The 27326-nt window shown below is 42.8% G+C and overlaps 1 long non-coding RNA gene across 5 annotated transcripts in view; it reads right to left on the reverse strand.

Moving 5' to 3' along the window:
* The window catches only part of LOC132209073 (uncharacterized), a 38458-nt gene extending 11155 nt beyond the window's left edge, over positions 1-27303 (reverse strand). The window contains exons 1-8 of one of the 5 annotated variants that reach the window (XR_009445177.1): positions 26365-27303; positions 22534-22680; positions 19302-19570; positions 18940-19063; positions 14937-15136; positions 14292-14438; positions 10330-10471; positions 3792-3866 (exon numbers count right to left, since the gene is read on the reverse strand). This is a non-coding gene — a long non-coding RNA (uncharacterized LOC132209073). Of the gene's footprint in view, positions 1-3791; positions 3867-9742; positions 9762-10329; positions 10472-14291; positions 14439-14936; positions 15137-18939; positions 19064-19301; positions 19571-22533; positions 23255-26364 lie in introns of those variants that run through there. The other 4 variants (XR_009445173.1, XR_009445175.1, XR_009445176.1 and 1 more) reach the window with 4 other exon arrangements.
* Between the last annotated feature and the right edge of the window lie 23 nt (positions 27304-27326).

The raw sequence follows: 27326 nt of genomic DNA on the forward strand, positions 1-27326 counted from the left end.
CCAGCCCTTTTCTTGATTTATCAGGCTAACAATAGAAGAGCATTTGGATAAAGTGGATATACATTATGAGTGCCCGTATCAAACACCAGTCCAGGGACTAACAGATATCACAGTTGGAAGCAAATACACACATCGGGGCAGCACAGTGGCTCAGCGGGTTAGCACTGCAGCCTCACAGCACCTAGTACCCGGGTTCGATTCCAGCCTCAAGTAACTGTCTGTGTGGAGTTTGCACATTCTCCCCGTGTCTGCGTGGGTTTCCTCCGGGTGCTCCGGTTTCCTCCCACGGTCCAAAGATGCGCTGACTTGGTGGATTGGGCATGCTAAATTTCCCATGGTGTTCAGGGTGGTGTGTCGGTGATAGGGGGATGGGTCTGGGTGGGATGCTGCAAGGGCCGGTGTGGACTTCTTAGGCTGAAGCGCCTGTTTCCACACTGTAGGGAATCTAATCTCATCTCCATGATAAGCGTCAGGAAGGAGCTTTTTAAAAAGATGATTAGAACACTTCTTTACACGTAGCCCTTTGTATTATGAATGTGCAATTAATAATAGATAGGTTAGTGATTGCTATTAATATGTAGGCATTCAATCAAAAAGGTTTGAGAACGATTGCCTACCTTAAAAGGTTAAACACTGGAAGGGGCTCACATTTAGAAGGTAGAAGGAACTATGCAAAACCCATCAGATACTTAGAGAATCACCAAGCAATACAAAATATACACTGCTCCTCAAACGGATTCAAAGAGGAAATTGGTTAATATGTTAAAGCATGTACAGTCATAGCAACAAGGAGCAGGAATAGCAAGGACAGGATTTGCTGCCCATCCATAGTTCCTCCAAATTGTTTGACTATTTCAGAGTGCAGTTAAGTGTCAACCACATTATTGTGGATCTGGAGTCATATGGAGGTGAGATCAAATAAGAATGGCAGAGCTCCTTTCTTAAAGAACATAAGTGAATGAGTGAAGTTTTTATAACGGTGAATAGTTTAACAGTGATGGTGTAACCGTCACTGAGACCAGCTTTGTTTATGATTATATCAATTTGAGCATGTGTTGGATAACTGGCCCCCTCAAGCCTGCTTCACCATTCAATAAGGTCGTGGCTGACTTGACTGCAATGTCGGCTCCACATTCCTACCTACCCCCAAAATTATATTGAACTGAATTCAAATTCCATCAGCTGTTACAGTGGAACTTCAGCCTATACTCTACAGCATTGTCCCAGGCCTCCGGATTACTAATCCTGTGACATTAATAGTGCTTCACTGACTACCCCAGCATGTCAATCCCCGTTCTGAGCATACTTCTTGGCTGAGGCGCCACATTTTCTCGAGTACAGAATTACAAAGTTCACCTCTCTGTGAGTGAAGAGGTTCCTCATCTATCGCTGTTGTTACATTTTATTCTGAGATTGATCTCAGGTTCTACAGCCTGATCTCTTAATTCAAATTACAATAACTTGGCTTTTCAAACGCCCTGTCACATTATCCTTGCCAAGAGATTGAATGTTAATGTTATATATACAGCAGAACAAATGTCCATGTTGATTTTTCTTCATTTAAGTGCCGTCACCAATCTTATAGTCACCATTCTTATACAAGTGCATTTTGTCATGGGAGAGGTTGAAGGAGCAAAATCGGACCTTCATTTCTTCCCCACCCCAGCCTCAAAAAGTTTTGTCTTCATTTCAAATTTTTCACATCCAATGGATAATTCTGTACCTTTCTGGTCGCTTCAAGAAGTGCATCCTACCCAAATTGTCCCGAGCGTCTCATCTTAAAAATGAGATTATCTTTTGATATCCTCACTGTCGAACTAATCCATTATATACTTAACATAGGATTCAGGTCAAGTTTTTTTTCCCCCCCACTGTTTGTTTAACTTCCTGGCCAATGCCCCACGATTTCTCAAGAAACTATTAGTCTCTCTCTCTGTATCAGAACATTCTTCAAAAAACTAATACTTTCTCCAAATCTTGATATAACAACTGGCCAGTTTCGGTGCGAGATGAGTTCCACAGCGCAAACTCATACTTGAACCTTTTAGCCATATAAATCATTTGACAAGCAGATTCTAGGGAGTCAATCTGCAGGATCAAGTGACATCTGAAATGCTGTACATTTACTGCAAACAGTCAAGTTCAGTTTTGCTGGCTTCCACAAATCTTTGATAGCATGGCCGTGGGTGTGAATCACCGAGGTCTGGCCAAATCAGTAAAATCCCACTCCTTTTCTCATCTGAACACTGCCCCAGAGCAATATCATGTGAATGCACTGCACTTTCCACATACATGGTGGCAATGCCCAGGTCTATCTCACCACCCCCTCATGCATTTCTTCCACTGTCTCTACATAACCGGACAGTTTCCATCTATTAAATCTGGTACAGAACGAAGCCATTATCTTTGGTCCTTGAAAGGACGTCTGCTTGCTAGCTACTGGTTTTCGTTGTACCCTTTGTTATTTTGACCCAGAGTTTAAATTCCGGCCACATAGGCTTGATGTCACAAAGTCTACTTATTTTCACATCCACAACATTTGGCCCCAGGTAAGTCCGTTAGTTTTGAAACCCGACCGCATTGATTAACTCTGAACATGACCATTCTTATGAATATCAAGTTGGCCTCCCAAGTTCTCCTTTTCTTTAACATGGCATCATTTCAAAGTCCATTGACTCTGTCTTAACACGCACCAAGTTCCATTCACCCAACTTTCTCTGCGCACTCTGATCTACAATGGCTCACAGTTAAGCAGTGCCTTGGTTTTCACATTGCTGTCCTGGCTTTCATATCCCTCCCTGACCTGGCAACACCCATGCACATCCCCTGACAATGTCGAACTCATAGCCCCTCTAGGCACATTTACGCCTTTCATTCCAGCCTCTCAACACAATTTGTGCTGTTCCATCATCGACAGCCTGACATTCAACTTCTTGGAGCCTAAGCTTTATAGAATTACCTTGCTGAACCTCTGCATCATTCTTTCCTCCTTCAAAACAGTCCTTAAAATCTACCTCTTTGATGAGGTTTTAATCATCTACCTTCGGATCTCTTTCAGTACTCAGTATCAAATTTTACTCTATAAAGCTCCTATGACATGCCTTGGGATGTTTTATAAAGTCATGTCATAGAAGCTGTTGTGGCAATTGCTCAGAATATGGTTTTATTCTGGGCTGAAATTCTCCATGACACTCATCATTGAAGTATTTTTCTGTTATAAAATGGGTAAATAGTACAGTGACTTCAGGCCAAGGGATGATGTGGTTAAACGCCAAAGTTGCACTCCGTGCTATTGGCATCATGAAGACAGTGTCTCCCTTTCATTTGAAGAAATCTTCTGTATTTTCTCAAATACTTTCTTCATTGTACTTTTGTTGTTGATGGTTTCCAATGAACATAAACCATTACTTGCCTTTTCAATTTCAACCTTCCTTACGTTCTCTTAATTTCTTTTGCTGTACCTGATTTGAAACAAACCATTCCTCTTTTAATTCACTGTCCTCCTCGGTCCTTCATGTGGTTGTTTCCCAATCATTAAGAAGACATCCTGTTGCTTTCCTCATTCACTCTAGTCTAAGATGCCTGGCTGCCCTTATCAGATTGCATTTTCAGCAACTTTATAGACAAACGTCCTTTGAGTGGAAGGTTGTAAGGTCATGCCGAACTGATGTCTCAACAACTGCAAAACCAAGCTAATTGTAATCAATGACATCTGACAACAGGCAAGCAAGGATGCTCACAACAAAACACAGCACGAGATTACAAATTCTGCAATGTGTGAATGTACTCACAACAGAGCGCTTTCTGGAGTCGGCGGATCTTCATTGCTGGCCGATATGCAGAAAAACGCACGGTGTTTAAATCACCTGCATTCAAAAAAATCTTTAGATACATTTTTCCTAACCTTTAGTACAAACCATTTCAATTGGAACACATTCTCAACTACTCTGCAATGAATACAGGGGGATAAATATCTGCTGAAGAATACAAGGCACAGTAAAAGGAAATGATAACTACTAGGTTCAATTTATTTCCACATATTTTCAAGGATGGGAACATCACTGACAGGACCAGCATTTGTTACCCATTCCTCATGTAGGTGGTCAAAAGCTACATGAAATTCATGTCATAACTGGCAAACAGCATCTGGTGAATACAGTGGAACTCACGGAAGTCTCACTGTCAGCTTTATAGTAGGAGAGAAAAGATTCAGATAATCATGCTTGGTGTAAAGTCTGCAATCTCGCCGCCTGGTTTTTCAGGGCCACAAAGGGTTTTGAGATCTGAAATTGTATATTTGACTCATGAGCACACATCAAATGCAAGTTGCCATGGATGCTATTCTGACAATTCTATGTTGCATGCAGCAAATATCTGATGAAATGATGTCGAGGAGGCAAGATATTGCCAATACTGTGATATCAGAGCTCAATGCTTAAAGTCCCTCAATGACACATTGCTGAAAGTATGATCACCAGGAACATGAATAACCCCTCTGCCAGAGTTATTTAAAGACACTGTCAGCTACTTGCAGATTAATTACTGATGGATTCATAGAGCATACAAACATACAACAGTACAGCACAGGACTGGCCCTTCAGCCCACAGTGTTGTGCTGAGCTTTTACCCTCAACCTAACGTCTAGCTGACCTCCACCCTTACCTTATACTATCATCCATATGCCTGTCTAATAGCTGCTTAAATGCTCCTAATGAAGCTGACTCCACTCCCCTCTCTGGCAATGCATTCCACGCTTCTGCCACTCTGAGTAAAGAACCTACTTCTCACGTCTACCCGAGATCTATCTCCACTTACTTTTAAACTATGCCTCCTCATAAGAGCTACCTTCACCCTCGGAAAAAGTCTCTGGCTATCCACTCTCTATCGATGTTCATACCTGTTATTGCCAAAATGGATGTGTGTTGATATTTTTTAGACTTCTTTAAAGTTGCCAAGGTCCACATCTAAGTTCTGAAGGACTCTGTGAAAACTTCATGGCTGCTACGCAAATCATTCACAGACATGGATGCAGTAATAGACATCTGCAAAAAACCATGTAGGTCAATGATTCACATCCTGGCCAATGTCATAATGCTTTCAAGTTGCAAGTCTGCTTTGCCAGCCACTTCGGGCCATCAAAAAATTAAGGGATAGCTACTGAGCTCAAGAGCCAAGCCAATAACAACTGGGCTTCTGACTCTTACACACAACATAGAACATAGAAAAGTATAGCACAGTACAGGCCCTTCGGCCCACCATGTTGTGCCGTGGAATAATCCCACTCCAAAAATAACCTAACCTAATTTACATTCCCCTCAATTCACTGCTGTCCATGTGCATGTCCAGCAGTTGCTTAAATGTCACTAATGGCTCTGTTTCCACCACTACCACTGGCAAAGTATTCCATGCACTCACAACTCTCTGGGTGAAGAACCTCCCTCTGACATCTCCACTATACCTTCCTCCTAACACCTTAAAACTATGCCTCGTGGCAGTCAATCCTGCCCTGGGGAAAAGTCTCTGGCTATCGACTCTATCCATTCCTCTCATTACCTTGTACACCTTGAGCAGGTCACCTCTCTTCCTCCTTCTCTCCAGAGAGCAAAGTCCAAGCTCAGTCAACCTTCTCAACCTGGTAAACCTCCTTTGCACTCTCTCCAAAGCCTCCACATCTTTCCTATAATAGGGCAACCGGAACTGGACACAATATTCCAGTGTGGTCTCACCAGGGTTTTGTACAGTTGCAGCATAACCTCGCGGCTCTAAAACTCGATCCCCCTGTCAATGAAAGCCAAAACACCATATGCTTTCTTAACAACCTTATCCACTTGTGTGGCAACTTTGAGGGAGCTATGCACTTGAACACCAAGATTCCGCTATTCCTATACACTGCCGAGCATCTGCCTTTAATCCTAGATTCAGCATCTAAATTCGACCTTCCAAAATGCATCACCTCGCATTTATCCAGGTTGAACTCCATCTGCCATTTCTCAGCCCACCTCTGCATACTGTCAATGTCTCGCTGAAGCCTGCAATAGCCCTCAATACTATCAACGGCACCTCCAACCTTTGTGTCAGCAGCAAACATACTAACCCACCCCTCAACCTCCACATCCAAGTCATTTCTAAAAACTACAAAGAGCAGAGGCCCAAGAACAGAGCCCAGCGGGTCACCACTCAGCACTGACCTCCAGGCAGAATATTTACCATCTGCAACCACTCTCTGCCTCCTGTCAGCCAACCAATTCTGAATCCAGACAGCCAAGTCACCCTGATTTCCATACCTCCTGACTTCATCAAAGTGCCTGCCGTGGGGAACCTTATCAAATGCTTTGCTGATGTCCATGTACACCACATCCACTGCTCGCCCCTCGTCAACCGGTCTCATGACCTCCTCAAAGAACCCAATCAGATTTGTAAGGCATGACCCGCCCGTCACAAAGCCATGCTGACTCCCTTTAATCACGCTCTGTGCATGTGCAACAGCACATCCACATGAAATTTGACAGGGCAGGTCCTCGTCTTCCTGAAACAAATTTTCTGCTGTCTGGATAACTCTGGGGAGGCTTCCAGCGCTTGGCAGGGGCAGCAATTGACAGAGTTGCATGATTGGGACTACAGTAGGTGAAAATAAAGGCATCACCTACTCACTAACACTCAGTTGGGTTTCTACCAGGGCCACCCAGCTCCTGGCCTCATTGATGCCCTGGTTCAAAAATGGACAAACGAGGTGAGGGAGTGAGGGCGACAGTCATTGTTCTTGACATCAAGGCCACACTTGACCAAATGTGGCATCCAGGGAACCGAGCAAAACTGGTTTTAACGGGAATGGGGGGAAAGCTCCCTGCTCGTAGGAGTCAGATTGAGCGCAAAGAAGATGGATATGTTTGTCTGGAGTTAGAATCTTGGTGGCACACTGCATGGAAATAAGCCTTTCTGCCCAACACATTATGCATCCAGAGATTATGACATTGAAGGCTCTGCTTCATGGTGCCAAATTCCTCATTACAACTATTCACAAACTCCTTTTTTGTCCTGCCGACAATGTCTGGATTCTCCACCTCCCACCGCAAGGTCTTTTCCCGTCTGAGCAAATAAGACCCGAAGATATATGAGCAGAATTAGGCCATTCTGCACACTGAGTCTGCTCTGTCATTCAAGCACGGCTGACATACTTCTGAACCCCATTCTCCTGCCTTCTCCCCATAACCCTTGATGCACTTACTTGTCCACAAACCTATTTATCTCTGTCTTAAATACACTCACTGACTTAGCCTTCGCAGTCTTCTGTGGCAATGGCTTCCAAAGTTACAGACTCTCACTCTTTGCTACACAGAATAGTGTCAATCCCACTGATTATACTACGCTGCGTTTATCAAGCCCCTTTGAAAGTGTGTTTTTTACCACAGTGCGATAGTCAATTTGCACATCCACCCTAAAGCTCATGCATTCTAGTTCCGCTATCAGCCTCATTCAGTCACAGAAGAACATGGAAACTAGAAGCAGGAATAAGCCAATCAGCCCTTCAAGCCAAGTCCACCATTCAATAAGATCATGGCTGATCTTACATCTCGATATCATATTCCCACTTTCCTGTATACTTATTGAATCTTTTAACATCTAAAAATCTATCACAAAATCAAAGAATCCCTACAATGCAAAATGTTTTCAGCTGATTAAGTCGACACTGACCCTTCGAAGTGCATCGTGTCCAAGACTGGCCCCTCCATCCTTGCCCCATAACTATGCATTTACCATGCGTTATCCACTTGGCCTGCATATTTTTGGACTGTGGGAAGAAACCGGAGCACCTGGTGGAAACCCACACTGACACAGGGAGAATGTACAAACTCCACACGGATAGTTACCCAAGAGTGGAATCAAAACAGGTCAGTGGCACTGTGAGGCAGCAGTGGTGAGCCACCGAGCCACCTTGTCTTGTTCTTGAATACATTCAGTGATGGCCCCCATGGTCTTCTGTGGTTGAAAATTTCACAGATTCACTCTGCTTGAATGACGAGATGTTGTCCTCATCCTAGTCCTAACTGATCTACCCCAAATTCTGAGACTGTGACCCCTGGTCCTAGCACCACAAACAGGGAAAATAGCTTCCCTGCATTGAGTTCATCTGGCTCAGTTCCAACTTTCTATATTTCAATCAGATCCCCCCCTCATCTTTTTAAACTCTCATGAACACAGGCCCAGTTGAATCCATAACTCACCACAGGACAGTCCTACTTTCCCCAGTATTAGCGTAATGAACCTCCACCATCGACCTCTCCTGCGCCTGAAGACTGACCAAATCAGACAAACACAAACTTAAGGGCTGTGACTGCCTCTTGGTGCAAAGAATCCTTCTGATGTGTCCCAGCATCCCTAGATCAGCCTCCAGCTCATAAACACAAGCTACTCAAACATTAAGTGCTTACAGCAAACATGCTTGCACCAGACCATACTGGAACACAGGAGCTCTTACATGTTGTAGCCGAGTTCTAATTAATGACTTTGCTATTTTTATTTAATTATATATATTTACTTATGTTTTCATAAAGCTTATTAACTTTACCATCAGTTGCATCATGTTAAACCATGGGAAGAGAATAAGCCACAATCACCACTTCTTCTCTAGCACTGGAAGAATCAATTACTGAAGGCTGAGAAGTTAGAAAAGGCAATCGTAATTTTTTTTCTTGATTCAACCTCGGGATGAGGGCGTCACTGGCGAGCCAGCATTTATTGCCCAGCCCTGATTACCCAAAGGGCAGTTAAAAGTCAACCACATTGCTGTGGGTCTGGAGTCACATGCAGACCAGGCCAGGTAAGGATGACAGTTTCCTTCCCGAAAAGGCATTAGTGAACCTGTTGAGCTTTTCCAACAAGCAACAGCGGATTCATGGTCATCATCAGATTGTGAATTCTGGATATTTATTGAATTCAAATTCCACCATCTGCCACAGCGGGATTTGAATCCAGGTCCCCAGAACATGATTTGTCTCTCTGGATGAACAGTCCAGTGACAATACCATGAGGCCATCGCCTCCCCTAAGATGGATAATTTATACATCCCTAACACAAAAGGCTGAGTTAACTCAGTTGAGACTTGGGTTAATCAAGCCCAAACGCTCTTCAAAGGTGAATTTGTTAAAACTCCACTTAAAATTGGGAACTTCTGAACTTTAATTGCACAATTCAGTTATTGCTAATAAATTACAAATAAAATTAGGTTTGTCCAAAGGGTTAAGACTTTATTACCCACAAACCACCTGTATTCAGTTCAGTGGATCTACATTCTGGCCAACACTTAGCATTCAATCAATATCACAAAGTAAGTGGTCATTTTTACAGTTCTGTGTGTGAAAGCCTTCTGCGCATATATTTGTTGCTGTGTTTCCGACATTACAAACATACTTCAAAAAATTACTTCATTGGTTATACAGTGCTTTTAGTTGTTTAGTGCCTGTCGAAGCTGAAATATGAACCAAAGTTCTTTGTTCTTGTTTTTCATTTAATGTCACAGATGTTGTCTGTCACTCCTAATTATACATTATTTCAAGTATTTTTAGCCGACATGAATGCATCTAAATAGATCTAAACACATAGGTATATTTGCCTAGAATCCAGAATTTACTTTGGTACCTTTTGGAGTCGCAATGATCTGACAGTGGCACAGAACCAGAGTCCTATTATCAATCTACTGACCGAATGAGTGAAAAAATTCAGTCATTTTTGGATGGTCCCAACAGGTACTCTGAGTCTGGTGGCTAGATAGAGGATGCACAGAACATAGAAGCTTCCACTATAACACTCTGAAAACATTTCTTATCAGAAGTATTATCTATTAATATATGAGATTCAATGGCAAGCCATTCAGAACTGAAATCAGGAAGCACTTGTATCTTAATACAAACAACAGTCAAGATCTCAAATACTCTCTCATAAAAGAATGTGGGTGCTGGATCAATAACAATTAGTGTAACTGAAATTATTTTTGATAGCTTAGGCTATGAAAGGATATAGAAGAAAGGGAGGTAAACAGACTGACGACAAAAAATGCCGGAGACCACAGTAGGTCAGGCAAGCAGCCATGGAGAGAAAGCAAGCTAATGTTTTCAGTCGACATGACTTTTCAGCAGGTAAACAGAGTTGAAGCTCAGACTAGCTGTGGTTTAACTGAATGGTTTATGCACAGAACAGCAAAACCGGTCTGCTTCTGCACCCATTTAGAATGGTTCCTTCTGTTTTATGTACTGTTTTTCGAACCAAACTTAACCACTTCACAATTTTCTGGATTACATTTAATCTACAACACCAACTGGTGCCTCTCCTCACCTTGACCTCCAACTTGCAGCCTCTCTCCACTCCCAAACCTCTGGGTTGTGCCCTCTCCTGCTTCTCAATCTCCAAGTAAGAGCCTCTTTTCCTTCCCTCCGTGACCTCAGGGTTGCAGTCTCTGCCTCCTCACCTCCTGCTGCTATTCAACAATAAATAAAACACAGAACACAGAACATTACAGCACAGTACAGGCCCTTGGGCCCTCGATGTTGTGTCGACCTGTCAGACCGATCTCAAGCCCATCTAACCAACACTATTCCATGTACGTCCATATGCTTATCCAACGACGACTTGAATGTACCTAAAGTTGGCAAATCTACTACCATTGCTGGCCAAGCGGTCCATTCCCTTACTACTCTCCGAGTCGAGAAACTACCTCTGACATCTGTCCTGTATCTTTCACCCCTCAATTTAAAGCTATGCCCCGTCGTGCTCGCCGTCACCATCCAGAAAAAAGGCTCTCCCTATCCACCTTATCTAACCCTCTGATTATTTTATATGTTTCAATTAAGTCACCTCTCAGCCTTCTTCTCTCTAATGAAAACAGCCTCAAGTCCCTCAGCCTTTCCTCGTAAGACCTCGTAATGTGGCAGGGGGATGGGAGCCAAATGCACAGGTTAGTGGGCAGTAACAAGATAATAACTACAGCCTGTAAGGAACTAGATAATGAAGTCAGTGTGACTAAGAGGAAGAGTAGACACAGAGCAGATGATGAACGCTGATGGACAGGTAGTCTGAGGTACATTTGTTTCAATGCAAGAAGTGTGTAGTGAGCTATCAACGCAAGGTAGCTCAACTGTGGGGTCCTGACAAAAGTTATCTCAAAACTGAACGAGTTGAACTGCTGGGACAGGACAGATTTAGCAAATATCATGTGTGGCACAGCACAATTTTTGACAAAACAAATCTGAATTCTCAGACAAAGATGCATGAAAACTGATGCTATCATAAATCAGGAACTATATTCAGAATTCTCAGAAAGCTCAATGAGAAACTATGAAGAACTACTGCAATATTTATATTTTATTATCTACAATCTGATTTAAGTATTTCACAAACAATGAAAACGCATATTTTTTCACATTTTTCATTTCAGTGGTTCAGCCAGTTATTTTCTAACCACCATCTTTATCAGGCCGGAAAGCCATAACTAGTGGAGTGCCACAGGGATCAGTCCAAGGACGAGAATTATTTACTCTCTATATTCATAACTTAGAGGAGGGGACAAGGCATAAATTCATTCAAATTTGCTGATGCTACAAAAATAGAGTAAGGGAATGTTGTCATGAGGACATAAAGAATCTGCAAGGGGATAGACAGGTCGAGCAAGTCGGAAAAAAGTTGGTAGAGAGAGTTTAAAGTAGGAAAGTACACTTTGGTAGGAAGAATCAAAAGATAGACTCTAAAGAAAATGCATGGTCGGGGACTTGGATGCTCTCGTCCATGAAACACATACTAGCATGCAGGTGAATGATTGCTTTGTTGCTGACACATGTACTGAGATACTGTGAAAAGTGTTGATTTGCATGCTGTGTAGGCAAATCACACCATACAAAGTGCAGAATAGTGTTACAGCCAGAGAGAAGAGGCTGAGAGAGAGAGATCAGAATTAACATTTGAGAGGTCCATTCAAAAGTCACAACAGGAAAGTGGCTGTTCTTAAATCTATTTGTACGCTTATTCAAACTGATATCCTCTGCCCGACAGAAGAGGACGGAAGAGAGTATAATCAGAGTGAGGGGGTATTTTGATTATGTTGGTTGCTTTCTCAAGGTAGTGGGAAGTGTAGATGGAGTCAATGGATGGAAGGCTAGTTTGCGTGACGGATTGGGCTGTGCTCATGATTCTCTTTCGCTTCTTGCTGTCTTGGGAACAGCAACTGCCATACCACACAGTGATGCATCCAGATAGGATGCATCTACAAAAACAGGTAGGGTCCTCATGGACATGCTGAATTTCCTTAGCCTCCTTGACCATCATGTCGACATGGATTGGCCAGGACAGATTGTTGGTGAGCAACATTCCCAGGAACTTCACACTATCAGCCATCTCCACCTCAGCACCATTGCTGCAGACAGAAGCTTCCTGAAAAAAATGACCAGCTCCTCCATTTTGCTTATGCTGATGGACAGATTGTTATCTTTCCATCATGCCAGCAAGCACTCAATTGCTTTTCCTGTAATCTCACTTATTGTTGTTTGAGGTCCGACCTACAATGGAAGCGTCATCAGCAAACTTGTAAATGGAGTTGGGGCCACGCAGTCATGATTGCATAAGGAGTATAGAGTAGGGGCAGCTTTGCTGGGCACCGGTGTTGAGGCTTACGGTGGAGCAAGTGTTGTCATCTATCCTGACTGAATGTGGTCTCTGGGTCAGGAAGTCGAGAATCCTGTTACACAGAGGGATGCTGAGGCGCAGGTCTCAGAGTTTAGAGAGGAGTTTGTTTGGAATTACAGTGTGGAAGGTGGTGCTCTGATCAATAAGTAACAGCCTGATGTAGGTATCCTTGTTATCCAGACATTCCAGGGATGACTGTCAGGCCAGGGAGACGGTATCAGCTGGAGACCTGTTGCAGTGGTAGGTGAATTGCAAAGGATCAAAGCACTTTGGTAGGTTGGAGTTGATGTGAGCCATGACGATGGTGATGCAAGTAATTAAGAAGGCAAATGGAATTTTGGCCTTTATTGTAAGGAGGTTTCAGTTTAAAAATGGGCAAGTTTTTTTGCAACTGATCAGGCTATTGAGGAGGTCACACTTGGAGAAATACAAGAAAGGATACACAGCCATAGGAAGCAGTTCAAAAGCGACTCACTGGGCTGATTCATCGGATCATGATTTATCAAGAATGGTTGCACAGAAGGTCTTTATTCATTCAAGTTTAGAAGAATGAGGGGTGATCTTACTGAAACACAAAATTTTGAGAGGGCTTGACAGGCTAGATGTGAAGACAATGTTTCCATTATTGTGGAAATCTCAAACTCAGCAACATAGTTACAGAAGAAGGGAACATTTATTGAAACCTGAGATGCAAAGGAATTTCTTCTTTCAGCAGGTAGCGATTGTTTAGAATACAAGAGAATTGTGAAAGGTAGATCACTGGAAGTATTTAAAGAAGGTGGTAGATAAGATTTTTGAAATAGAGAACTTGAGCGCTCTGAGAAGCTGGTATAGAAGAGGAGTTGAGTCCTGGGCAGGTCAGCCATCTCTTATCGGATGGTGAGGTAGGGTCAAGAGGTAGAACATCCAGATCCTGGTGCTATTTATGTTTTTGTCTGCTTGCTAGAACCGATAAGGAGTTTTATTGTGCTACATGGCCAAGCGAGCTGCTGACACAGAACAAGACTGAAATAATTTGCTCAATAAAACATTTCATGCGGCTTTATGGGATAAATAAAACTTTCATCTACTACTTTGCTGACATCAATCAAAATCTGCTCAATTGAAAGAAATACATGCAGTTCAGACAACTTTATGTCATTCTTCCCTTCAATGCATCAAGTATATCTTTGTTGCAATTCATTAAAGTATGTCTTTCTCAGGGACTTAAAATATGAAACAATACATAATACTGAAGTGTACAGCAGTGAGCACAATGTTCCAATTCCAAATTCTTTTAGATGGATCGGGAAAAATATCTGCTACCTGCAGCTTCATCCTGAATATATTCAAATTGTTCCAGTCCTGAACCATTTCAGACTGTAGTTCGGATGCTCACATCTCTCACTATTTGGATTTTGTTTTGCGATTACATTCTAAAGTGCAGACTACAGACAAGAACATTGTATTTTTGAAAAAGTAATATTATAAAATTGGATAACTTCATAAACCATGATAATAAAATATTAATTGCTTGCTTCAGTTGAAAGGGTTCTTTATCTTGCTCATATATTTGAAGCCAAATTATTTGTACATACTTCCTTCAACAGATTGGCTAGTTTAGAAAATGTTTTCACTGTTACCTGTATAAATTTCAACCTCATATTTAGGTCATCAAGCTGGTGAGAAATCTTTGGAGAGAAAGAGACATCAAGCGGAGATAACTGACATCCCAGATCATTTAATATTTTGACTTCTTGTTTGACTGGGGCAATTTCTTCTTTAAAAACCTAATGGAGAGGAAGCGTATAAAATCTGAGAAACATCCTGAAATTAATGATTAAATGTTAATAAGAAATTAAGTTAAAACTAAAATCCTAATATTAAATATAATATACAAAAGCATCTGCTGGAAATGACATTTAATTAATAAAGATCTCGAGTTAAAAGTAACAGTGACGATGAAACTATCATAAATTATTCTAACAGAAAACTGAATTCACTAATCTATTCTTTCGGGAAGGGAATCTGCATCCCTTCACAATTCTGGTATCTGACTTCAAATTCACAGGAATATGGTTGACTCTCTACTGACTTCCAAAATGGCCTACCAAGCCATTCCTGGATGGGAAATGAATGTTAGCCTTGCTATCAGTGCCCTCATCCTGTGAAAGAATGCTTTAAAAAATGTGGATTTAATAAATGTAAAAGTAAGGAACAAAACAGGACAAATCAACTCAACAAGGCTTTGAAGGATAATACTACTTAGTCCTGTTCTTCTTTCTTACGTTACGTTCTCTCGCATGAAGGGTCGAGGCCCGAAATGTCAACTTTTGTGCTCCTGAGATGCTGCTTGGCCTGCTGTGTTCATCCAGCTCCACACATTGTTATCTCGCATTCTCTAGCATCTGCAGTTACCATTATCTCTCGCAAGCAAAGGTTGATGTGTTTCAAAACCCAATCTCAGATTTTGCAGACAGTCCTTAACCTGAAAAAATACCAAATATGTATAAAGAAGAAAACTGGAGGTGAAACCATTCAAACAATTTTCATTGGCACAACAAATGTTCAAACTGTAAAAGCAGGTTAAGCACCTGTATATGAGGACACTGTACTCAAACTTTAAACAGACACTTACAGCCAACAAATGCGAGAAACATCCATTTCTTTCTGGATTACCAATTTTGCTGTTGAGAAAATAGGCCTAGACTTAGCAATGTAAATTCAAACAAGATAGCACCCTCTCAGATCTCAACACTCGCAGTCGTAGAGTTCTGTTTTCACAGGTTGGAGTATAATAGCATCAAGTACAATACACCAAATCTTCTTTGGTACCTTTTCCTTCCATAAAACTGCTTGTAATAGATGCGCACAGAATTCATTTTATACACATTTAAATGTTTCTAAGTTCAAGAGGCCAGTTCCAGCACTTCGACTTGCATCTTCTTCATCATCACAACAGAACAAAATAAAGACCCACTCTTTGTAAGTCACGTTTTCAATTGTTAGTGACAAGGTGAAGTGCGAGAACTGCTCACTCGATGTTAAAATCACTTAACTATGTACCTATATATTTCAATCCTGTGAAATATGTGGAATGAATTCGAGAAAAGGATTAATTTTTTTGCTCTGGGAGAGAGCTGGTACAGATAAAATAGGTTGAATGGCCTTCTCCCATGCTAAAAATGTCCATAACTGTTCTTGGCGCAGCTAAATTAAAGTGGGCATCCTTTCATTATGACTGTGAGGCGCAGCATGTTATGATAGATGGCATAATGGAGAAATCCTTTGTTATTAATAAACTTTTCAGCACGAGGCATCCTTCCGAAGTCAAATGTTCGACCTATGCCTGTTGCACTGACTTGGTTCCAAACACTTATAATGTGGAGGTGCTGGTGTTGGACTAGGATGGACAAAGTCAGAAGCCACATGGCATCAGGTTATAATCTGACAGGTTTATTTGAAATCACACAAGCTTTTTAAGTGCAGTCCCTTCATCACGTGCGGTCAGAGAGGAAAACACACAGGCACACAATTTATAAGCAGACAGATCAAAAGATCATACAACTGGTGTGAGTGGAGTGTCAGATAATAAGTCTTCATCCAGGATGTTTGTTTAGTTGCAGATATTTTGTTGAAGAAACACACAGCTTGTAGTCACAGTCAGTGTGGTGTGTTATAAATTCCTGGTTTTGAAATAAAGGTTAAAACTCTAAGACAGATTCTGAACACAAGCCTCTAAACGACAAGTCAGAGTCTGACCCGAGATGTCACCTTGTACATTCCTGTTGCGCTGCCTGATTATCATGACAGCACAGCACTGACATTGACTTTATAAACACTTTACTTGCTTATACAGGCTACCAAGAGTGTTAGAGAGTTATTATCTGACACTCCACTCAGGCCAATTCTATGATCTTTTGATCTCTCTGCTTATAAATTGTTTGTCTGTGTGGTCACCTCACCAACTGCACCTGATGAAGGGGCTGCACTCCAAAAGCTTGTGTGACTTGAAATGAGCCTGTTGGACGATAAGCTGGTGTCATGTGACTTCAAACAGTCATAGACTGTGTTTTCAGTCCTACCGTGACTTGACAAGAAGCCAACTTCTTAAAATTTATAAAATGAGAAGTATGTCGAACCTTGAGCCTTTAAAAAAGGAAATATTACAACCATAGTACAGTCAGACAGTAAAGAAAGAAGGAATGATTTAATCGACTGTGTCTGACACCACACAATTAATCCCCCTGATGGAAGAAAGGTTGGCTGTGTTCTCTTTCTTCAGGAACATTCAGCTAATACCACCTTACTACTGTAATAATAAAATGTGAGGCTGGATGAACACAGCAGGCCAAGCAGCATCTCAGGAGCACAAAAGCTGACGTTTCGGGCCTAGACCCTTCATCTGATGAAGGGTCTAGGCCCGAAACGTCAGCTTTTGTGCTCCTGAGATGCTGCTTGGCCTGCTGTGTTCATCCAGCCTCACATTTTATTATCTTGGAATCTCCAGCATCTGCAGTTCCCATTATCTCTCACCACCTTACTACTGCTTGTTTTATTCATCTGGTGTTCCATCTAATTCCTTTCAGTCTTGGTCAAACCTTCATGTAATTTATTTAAATTTTCAAGAAAATAAATTTAACTTTATATTCCACAATTTTAACATTTCCTTTTAACGTTTGAATGGTTCACTTAGTACACTTCACATGTGGTGTTCATAATTGGAGAAGATGGTGGAAAAATCAAGATATATTGACAAGTAAACAAATGGCTAACTTCTGTTTTCTTGTCAGTAATGCCTTTTGAACAGAACATAAAGTTGCGGAACTATGTAGAGATAACAATTTAAAACTGGGAAGACCACTGTTTGTGGTCCCCACACCAACCTCTATTCACTGCCTACTGACTGCATTACTCCGCCTTGGCAACAATGTAATGTTACGCTTGTCTCAGCACAACCTTGGCATCTTGTTTATCCCACGATGAATGTCCGACCACACATTCATGCAATCCCTGAAGCTGTCTCTTTCCATCTTTTCAATACTGCCTACCTGTCTCTTGTCTTGGCTCATTAGCAGTGAAACCTTCATCTGGAACTACTTCACTCTGGGCCTGACAATACCAATGCATTCCCTGCTGGAGTCCCACTTTTGCCCATTGAACACTTGAGGTCATCTAAAACTCCAGTGCATGAGTCTCATCTTGAACCAAGTCCTATTCTCTGTACTTTCCACCTAACTGATACTATTAACAGTAATTTTATTGAATTCTCATTTTTGTTTACAAATCGTTCCTTGGCTATGCCTATCGCTACTTTGGTAATCCCCACCAATCCAACCATACTTGAGGATATCTGCACTCATCTAATTACGTCCTCTTGCCCACTCTTGATTTCAAACGGCCCACTACTGGTTGCCAAACATTTAATTGTGTCGGCTTCAAACCCAAGAAGAGACTTCCTCCACCTTCAGCGAGCAAACTCGCATCCAGAACCTCAACCTGAGCAACAAATCTTCGCAAAACTCACTAACTTCCGACACCTCTTAGCCTCTGTACATTTCCTCTTTTAAGGCACTTTTTCAAACAATCCTCTTTGATCAAGCTCTTGATCATCTGAACTAACAACTTAATAAGGCTCAGTTGTATTCTGGGATCGTTAATACTCCTTTCAGATGTCTTCAAAGTATCCCTCCATTAAAGAGATTTTATAAGTGGTTGAAGTCATTGCCAAGCAGAGGGGGACGAATTGGGGAGTTATTTCAAAGAGCTATGATATGCCAAATGACCTCCTTCCACACTGGCCAACTCTGATTGCACAAAAGCAAAAATGATTTTCAGACTTGGGAAGATCCTTCAAAAATGTCACAAGTAACCAGCTTTTGGGCAGAGTCGAGCTGCTGAGATGATAGACCAGGATTTAGGGGTACCAGGAGTGATAATATGCTGAACACAATCAAATTTTGAGGTTGTACAAGGATGTGGTCTTCAGCATTTTTGACACTTGGACCATCTTCCTTCCTTTCCACTGAACAAGTCAAATAGCGGCAGCACAATGTTGCATGGCCGCTCAAGCTTGCTCCACCATTGATGATGATTGTGGCTGGTCTTCCACATCAATTAAACTTTTGCTCATATCTCATCCGCTTTTCAAAACATCGATCTATTCACGTGTAGTATCCCTCTCGCTAACTGCATGAGAATTCTATTCAAATTCCGTGGGCTGAACAGTTGGTTTGTGATGCAGAGTGATGCCCTGCAGAGAGGGCTCAATTGCCACACCAGTGACCTTACCACAAAGGATCTTCGCCTCAACCGCTTTACTTGCCCGAGGCATGGTGATCTTCAGGTTAAATCATAACCAGTTGTGTCTCTCTAAGGAGTGGCCAAATGGCGTGGTCAGACTTCACCTTTAGTCCTGATAACATGGCAACAAGCAGATAACTCACTTGATGTCACTGACCAATAAAATCCTCAATTATACTCATATTACCAATGTGATATCATCAGAAGGCATGCTCAACTAAGTTTTAATTTACAAATTAAGTTAACAACCATTCAATCAATATTACTTCACTACTCATATTACTGATCGTCTCGATACAACATTGCGGTTACATCTGTTAATAAGTGAAGTGTAAAGTAATTGCACTTACTGTGGTTTTATCCATGTGATCCTGCAATGCGTCAATAAACAGGTCATTCACAGGTTGCCAATCAATGTGGACCCCCTCAGCTGTTATCACATGAGACTCAAGATCATCCAGAGCTTTCTGCAGTTCTTGAAGTTTCTCTAACGCCTTTTCCACCTTGTTCTGCCAGTTGCTCGCATGGGTTTTCAATTGCTCCCAATTTTCCTTCACGTCAATTGACTGCTTGCAGACAGCTTTGGCAATTCTCTGGGCTCTCTCTTCCGGAGTAGATTCTGGAAATATGAAGTGCAAATAATTTATCAACTATTCATGACTTGGATCTATAGAACTTAAGTGTTCTTTCTAAACCCCTTTCCTTTAAAAGGTCTCTGGACTTTCTCCTGAAATTGGGAATACATAGTATAAGACTAAAGATTTTATGACAGGCACATCAATGATAAATTCTCTAATTAGCTAGCAGGTCACGGAGCCATTAACGGGGAATCACGGAGAACCAATACAAAGCCGAATAAAATTCGGCCGATATTTGAAATTTATGACGACCAAGCAAACTTGAAAAAAGGAAAAGGATTAGAGTGACTAACCGGGTAAAATTCTCAACAAAAGATATGAAAAATCCTTTCAGGATATCTTTCATAGCTATGAAACAAACATCCAAAATAAACCAACTTTCATCTTTCAGGACAGGCAAGTTAGAATGACAAACCCTAAGACTCCCCTGCATAGTTCTCTCCAGAACTCACTTAATGAGGTTGTTAAGACACATCGAGATCACAAAGTGTGCAGCTGGACGAACACAGCAGGCCAAGCAGCATCTCAGGAGCACAAAAGCTTAGATGTTGGGCTGAGACCTTTCATCAGAAAAGGGGAAGGGGGAGAGGGTTCTGAAATAAATAGGGAGAGAGGGGGAGGCGGATTGAAGATGGATAGAGGAGAAGATAGGTGGAAAGGAGACAGACAAGTTAAAGAGGTGTGGATGGAGCCAGTAGAGATGAGTGTAGGTGAGGAGGTAGAGAGCGGATATGTCAGTCCGGGGAGGACGAACAAGTCAAGGAGACGGGACGAGGTTAGTCGGTACGAAATGGAGGTGCGGCTTGAGGTGGGAGGAGGGGATAGGTGAGAGGAAGAACAGGTTAGGGAGGTGGGACAAGCTGGGCTGGTTTTGGGATGCAGTTGGGCTCGTTTTGGGACGCAGTGGGGGAAGGGGAGACTTTGAAGCTTGTGAAGTTCACATTGATACCATTGGGCTGCAGGGTTCCCAAGCGGAATATGAGTTGCTGCTCCTGCCCCCTTCGGGTGGCATCATTGTGGCACTGCAGGAGGCCCATGATGGACATGCCGTCTAAGGAATGGGAGGGGGAGTTAAAGGAGTTAAAATGGTTGGCGACTGGAAGGTGCTGTTGTTGATTGCGAACCGAGCGGAGGTGTTCTGCAAAGCAAACATGAGATTTTTGTCTTCAACCTTGCACTCACTGGAGCACTGCAGCAAGCCTGAGACAGAGATTTTGGCCAGGGATCATGACGGGGTGCTCAAGTGACAGGCAATTGGAAACCTGGGGCCATTTTTATGGACAGAATATAGGTGTTCAGCCAAGTGGTTGGTCAGTCTGTGTTTCGTCTCCCCGATGCAGAGCGAGACAATATTGAGAGCAGTGAATACAGTAGACGAGATTGAGTGAAGTGTGGGTAAATCGCTGCTTCCCCTGGAAGCCTTGGATAGTGAAGCGGGAGGAAGTAAATGGGCAGATGTTATGCCTTCTGTGGTGGCATGCAAAGTGCTGTCGGGTTATGGGGAGGTGTTGCGAACGGATAAGGAGTGGACCGAGGTGTCCTGATGGAATGGTCCCTGCGGAAGGCTGACAAGGGAGGGGAGGGGAATATATGCCTGGTGGTGGGATCTTGTTAGAAATCGTGGCTGATGTTCTTCTAGATGTGGATATTGATGGGTTGGTCATTGAGGACCAGGGTACCTCATCAGGGGTGAGGCCAAAGTGTAGGAGATGGGTTGGACATGGCCGAGAGCTCTGTCAACCACGAACGCAAGGAATGCTCAGTTGAGGAAGAATGCAGACATTTCGGAAGCCCTCCAACAGAAGACGATATCATGAGAACAAGTGGATCTGTCTGGACAGTCCTGTTTGAAGATTTTAGGAAGTAAGACTCTGTTGTTTGTCATAAAGGATATGGTTAAGTGATCATATTCAAACTGAAGAGACCAAGAATGTGAGCCTGCAGAATGGGTGGAGAACCATGCCTCTAAGAATTCCTCTGCGTGTCTACGCTTGGCTTGGGCTACTATGGTTACCTTGTCCCAGTTTCATATGAGTGGCGTGATTCTCCACCCATAATGCAACCAACAAACAGATACAATTGGACCGCACATACAAACCCATACAGATCAAAACCCGAAATGACAGTACTCATGGTAACAGACCGGACAGTATAAATTCCAGACAGAGTAAAGTAACATTGTTTCGTTGGAGGCTCTACTGGTGATGTCACCAATCATGGTGACGAAACGTCTCAATGAAAACAAGCCAGCTCGGCGAGCAAGTCAACAACCTCAATTTGAGCTACCTTGTTCAAGTGTTTCATTTTTGATCTTGAATGTTAAATCTCGCTCCAACACAGGGACGGAGGATTACTGTTAACAGCTGCATTCTAACTAATTCAAATCGAATCATTGTTTTGACCAGTCCAGAGATGTGCAGGTTAGGTGGATTGGGAATGCTGAATTACCCACAGTGCCCACACACGTGTAGGTTAGGTATATTAGCCATGGGAAATGCAGGCTGACAGGGATAGAGTAGGGAATGGGGATGGGTCTGGGTGGGATGCTCTTTGTAGGGTTGCTGTGGGCTTCTTGAACTGAATGGCCTGTTTCCACACTGGGGATTCTATAAAACTAGGTTTTACTGAATTAGTGAGAAAGTGAGTTTATCAATTGCTAAACGCAAGAAGTCATAAGGCACCACAAATACACACAAGTTAGAAACAAGAAATTAGCTCAAAAAACATAACCGTTAAGAGGGATACGGATAGTTCAGCCTTTGGATTGTTTGTGAGGAATAGAAAGTGGGATGTTGTGGCCACTAAGTTGGGCGATCCCCGGAATGCTTATGTGAATTCAGCAGTTAATTTTGAGATTCTTGTTGAAATTCTTTTGACCTTGGTTCCTTTTTGACATTGCCCTGGTTTGCAGAGCTCAGAGCAAGAGATTTTCTTTTCTTCTTACCTGCAGCAGAGGCCTATGAAATGGCTGTCCTAGAACTGTGACCTCCACAACTCCGTAGACCACACGAGCATAGTCGCCCAGGAATACACACACACTGACATTAAAGAACTATTGGGATAACAATACTCAGCATGGGACTGGAAAAGACTGCATGTAGAAACAGAAAACAGCTGTAAATAGTGTCAAGAGGTGAAATAAAGTTATAAATCAAAATTAATGACTCTTTGCTTGCGTGCTCATTGTATTCAGAACAAAATCAACAAATTCGTAGCACACATACAGGTTGACGGGCATGATTTGAGAGCTATTACAAAGACATGGTTCTAAGGCGATCAACACTGGAGGTAAATGTGCAGGGCTACGTGACATTCCAAAAAGACAGGCAAGAGGGAAACTGACTAAGCGATGAAATTACTGTGAGAACAAGAAACGATCTTCAATCGGAAGACATAGAATCCAATTTTATTTATTTGCTAATGGGAGGACGACATCACTAGCTCGGCAGTGTTTATTGTCCATCCCGAATTGCCCAGGGGACAGTTCAGAGTCAATCATCTGGCTGTGGGTCTGCAGTCACATGTAGGCCAGACCATGTAAGGATGGCAGTTTCCTTTCCGAAAGGACATCAGTGAAGCAGGTGGGTTTTTCTGACATTTGACAATGGATTCATGGTCATCATTAGATTCTTCATTCATGATTTTCTTTTGTGTTCAATTCAAATTCCACCACCTGCTGTGCTGGGATTTGAACACAGGTCCCCAGAATGTTATCTAAGTCTCTGAATTAACAGTCCAGCAATAATACCACTCGGCTACTTCCTCCCCAACCTTGGAACAAGAAAACCTGTAGTTGACTCCCACATGGGGAAAAACACTGAACCAGGAGCTTCTTAAACGGGGTGATCGCCTCTCCTTACATTTTAAGATAGCTATGAATAATCAGGACCTTGGGGGAAGCTACGAAATTGGGGGAAGGAAAATTACATCAGTATTAGGTAGGAGCTGAGCAGTATTAATTGGGAGGAGCTTTGATTGAACAAGTCGGCATTTGATACGCGGGAGATATTTAAAGACCTACTGATCAGCGTTCAGAACTGGCCTATTCCAGGGAAGGAGGAATGACAAGGATGGCAATCTAAGGACATATGGACAGAAGAAATAAAGGAGGAGGTCATCTGTCTCTTCCAGCTCGCTCCGCCATTCAATAAGGTCATCGCTGATCTTTTTGCGGACTCAGTTCCACTTACCCTCCCATTCACCATAACACTCAATTCCTTTCCTGTTCAAAGATCTATCTGTCTTGGCCTTTAAAACATTCAACCAGGGAACCTTGACTGTTTCACTGAGCAGAGAATTCCACAGATTCACAACCCTTTGGATGAAGAAGCTCATCCTCAACTCAGTCTTCAAACTGTTCACCCTTATTTTGAGGCTGTGCCGCCTGGTTGTAATTTCACCCATCAGCGGAAACAACTTCCGTGTTTCTTTCCTATCTATTTCTTTCATCATTTTAAAAGGTGCTATTAGAACACCCCTCATTCTTCGAAGTCTCAGAGAGTGCAATCCAAGTCTCCTCAATCTCTCCCCATACAGCAACATTTTCAATTGTGGAATCAATCTTGTGAAGCTCCTTTGCACCCCCTCCACTGCCAGCACATCCTTTCTCAAGTGAGGAGACTAAAACTGTACAAACTATTCGACATCAAGCCTCACCAGCACCCTATACAACTGAAGCATCCCCTCCCGATTTTTAAACTCAATTCCTTTGCTGTTCAAAGATCTGTCTGTCTTGGCCTTTAAAACATTCAACCGGGGAATAGCAGCATGCTACAATTTTTCACCATTTAACTAATACTCCATTTTGCCCTAATTGCTACCAAAATGGAGTCTCACATTTACCATCGTTGCACTCCATCTGCCATTGTCCATTCACTGACACTTTCTGCGTCCTTCTGCAGATGTTCATTATCCTTTTCACACAACACTAAAATGAGTGGTAGAGTAATCTGTGAACTGTAACTGAACATAGAAGAACACAACGCAGAACAGGCCCTTCGGCCCTCCATGTTGCGCTGACCTGTGAACTAATCGAAGCCCATTCCCCTGCACTATCCTATTGTCAAACATATGCTGATCCAAGGGCTGTTTAAATGCCCCTCATGTGGCTGAGTTAACTTCATTGGCAGGCAGGGCATTCCACGCCCTTACCACTCTCTGAGTAAAGAACCTGCCTCTGACATCTGTCTTAAATCCATCACCCCTCAATGTGTAGCTGCACCCCCTTGTACAAGCTGAAGTCATCATCCTCGGAAAAAGACTCTCACTGTGCACCCTATCTAATCCACTGACCATCTTATATATCTCTATTAAATCCCCCTGAGCCTCCTTCTCTCCAATGAGAAGAGACCCAAGTTCCTCAGCCTTTCTTCATGAGACCTTCGCTCCAGACCAGGCAACATTCTGGTAAATCTCCTCTGCACCTGTTCCAACGATTCCACATCCTTCCTGTAATGGAGCGACCACGCAATATTCGAACCGAGGCCGCACGAGCGTTTTGTAGAGTTGCAGCATGACATCACGTCTCCGCAACTCAATCCCTCTACCAATGAAACCTAAAACACCATCAGACTTCTGAACAGCACTATCAACCTGAGTGGCAATTTTCAGGAATCTATGTAGATGGACACCAAGATCCCTCTGCTCATCTACACTGCCAATAATCTTTCCGTTGACCCGGTGTTCTGCCTTCCTATTATTCCGCCCAAAGTGAATCACCTCACATTTATCCATATTAATCTCCATTTGCCAAATTTCGGGACAATTCTGCAGTTTATCCAAGTCTCCCTGCAACCTGCAACATTCTTCCACACTGTCCACCACTCCACCGACTTTAGTGTCATCTGCAAACTCACAAACCCATCCACCAATTCCTGCGTCCAAGTCATTTATACAAATGACAAACAGCAGTGGTCACAAAACAGATCCTTGAGGCACACCACGCGTAACCGGACTCCAGGCTGAATATTTTCCATCAACCACCACTTGTTGCCTTCTTACCGAAAGCCAGTTTCTAATCCAAATGGCTAAATCTCCCTCAATCCCGAGCCTCTGTATTTTCTCCGAGAGCCTACCATGGGGAAACTTATCAAAGACTTTACTCAAGTCCATGTACACCACGCCAACTGCCCGACCCTCATCCACATGTTTGGTCACCTTCTCAAAAAACTCAATGAGGTTTGTGAGACACGACCTGCCCTTGACGAATCCATGCTGACTATCTCCAATCAAGTTGTTGCTTGTTGGATGATTATAAATCCTGTCTCTTATAATCCTTTCCAAAATTTTTCCTGCAACACACCTAAGGCTCACAGGTCTATAATTGCCTGGGTCATTCCTACTGCCCCTCTTGAACAAGGGCACAACATTTGCAATCCTCCACTCCTCTGGTACGAAACCTGTAGATAATGAGGACTCCAAGATCAAGGCCAAAGGCTCCACCACCTCCTCCCTAGCATCCCAGACAATCCTCGGACAAATCCTATCAGGCCCAGGGGCTTTACCTACCGTCACACGTTGTGGAATTGATGACACTTCCTCCTTACTAACCTTAACCCTTTCAATTCTAGTAGCCTCTAACTCAGTCACCTCCTCTACAATATTCTCCTGTCCCTCAGTGAAAACAGATGAGAAACATTAATTTAGCACCTCTCCAATCTCCACAGCGTCCACACACAACTTCCCACTTCTGTCTTTGACTGGCCCTATGCCTACCCAAGTCATCCTCTTATTCCTCACATACCTATCGAAAGCTTTCGGGGTCTCCTTTATTTACCTGCCAGTGTCTGCTCGTGTACCCTCCTTGCTCTTCTTAACTCTCTCTTTAAATCCTTCCTAACTAATCTGTAGCTCTCCATCACCTCATGTGAACCATCTGGTCTCATCGTCACATCAGCCTCCCTCTTCTGCTTAACAAGAGATACAATTTTTTTAGTAAACCACGGTTCCCTTAGCTGATCGCTTCCTCCCTGCCTGACAGGGACGTACCTATCAAGGACACGCAATATCTGCTCCTTAAACCAGCTCCACAATTCAATTGTCCCCATTGCCCTGCATTTTGCTAACCCATTCTATGCCTCCTTAGTCTTGCCTAATCACACTACAAGGGAGGAATGGAGAAGCCGATAGTGAAGGGGACTATCAGAGGTTACAGCAGAACATAGGTAGACTGGAGAGTTGGGCAGATAAATGGCAGATGGAGTTCAATCCGGGCAAATGCGAGGTGATGCATTTTGGAAGATCAAATTCAAGGACGAACTATACAGTAAATGGAAAAGTCTTGGGGAAAATTGATGAACAGAGAGATCTGGGTGTTCAGGTCCATTGTTCCCTGAAGGTGACAACGCAGGTCAATAGGGTGGTCTCGAAGGCATATGGCATGCTTTCCTTCATTGGATGGGGTATTGAGTACAAGACTTGCCAAGGTCATGTTGCAGTTGTATCGGACTTTGGTTTGGCCACATTTGGACTGCTGTGCACAGTTCCAGTCGCCACATTACCAAAAGGATGTGGATGCTTTGGAGAGGGTGCAGAGGAGGTTCACCAGGATGCTGCCTTGTATGGAGGGTGCTCGCCATGAAGAGAGGTTGAGTAGACTAGGATTATTTTCATGAGAAAGATGGAGATTGGGGGGGACCTGATTGAGGTCAACAAAATCATGAGGGTATAGACAGGGTGAACAGCAAAAAGCTTTTTACCCCCAGAGTGGAGGACTCAATTACGAGGGGTCATGAGTTC

This window comes from Stegostoma tigrinum, unplaced genomic scaffold (assembly GCF_030684315.1).
Source record: "Stegostoma tigrinum isolate sSteTig4 unplaced genomic scaffold, sSteTig4.hap1 scaffold_644, whole genome shotgun sequence".
Classification (NCBI taxonomy): Eukaryota; Metazoa; Chordata; class Chondrichthyes; order Orectolobiformes; family Stegostomatidae; genus Stegostoma; species Stegostoma tigrinum.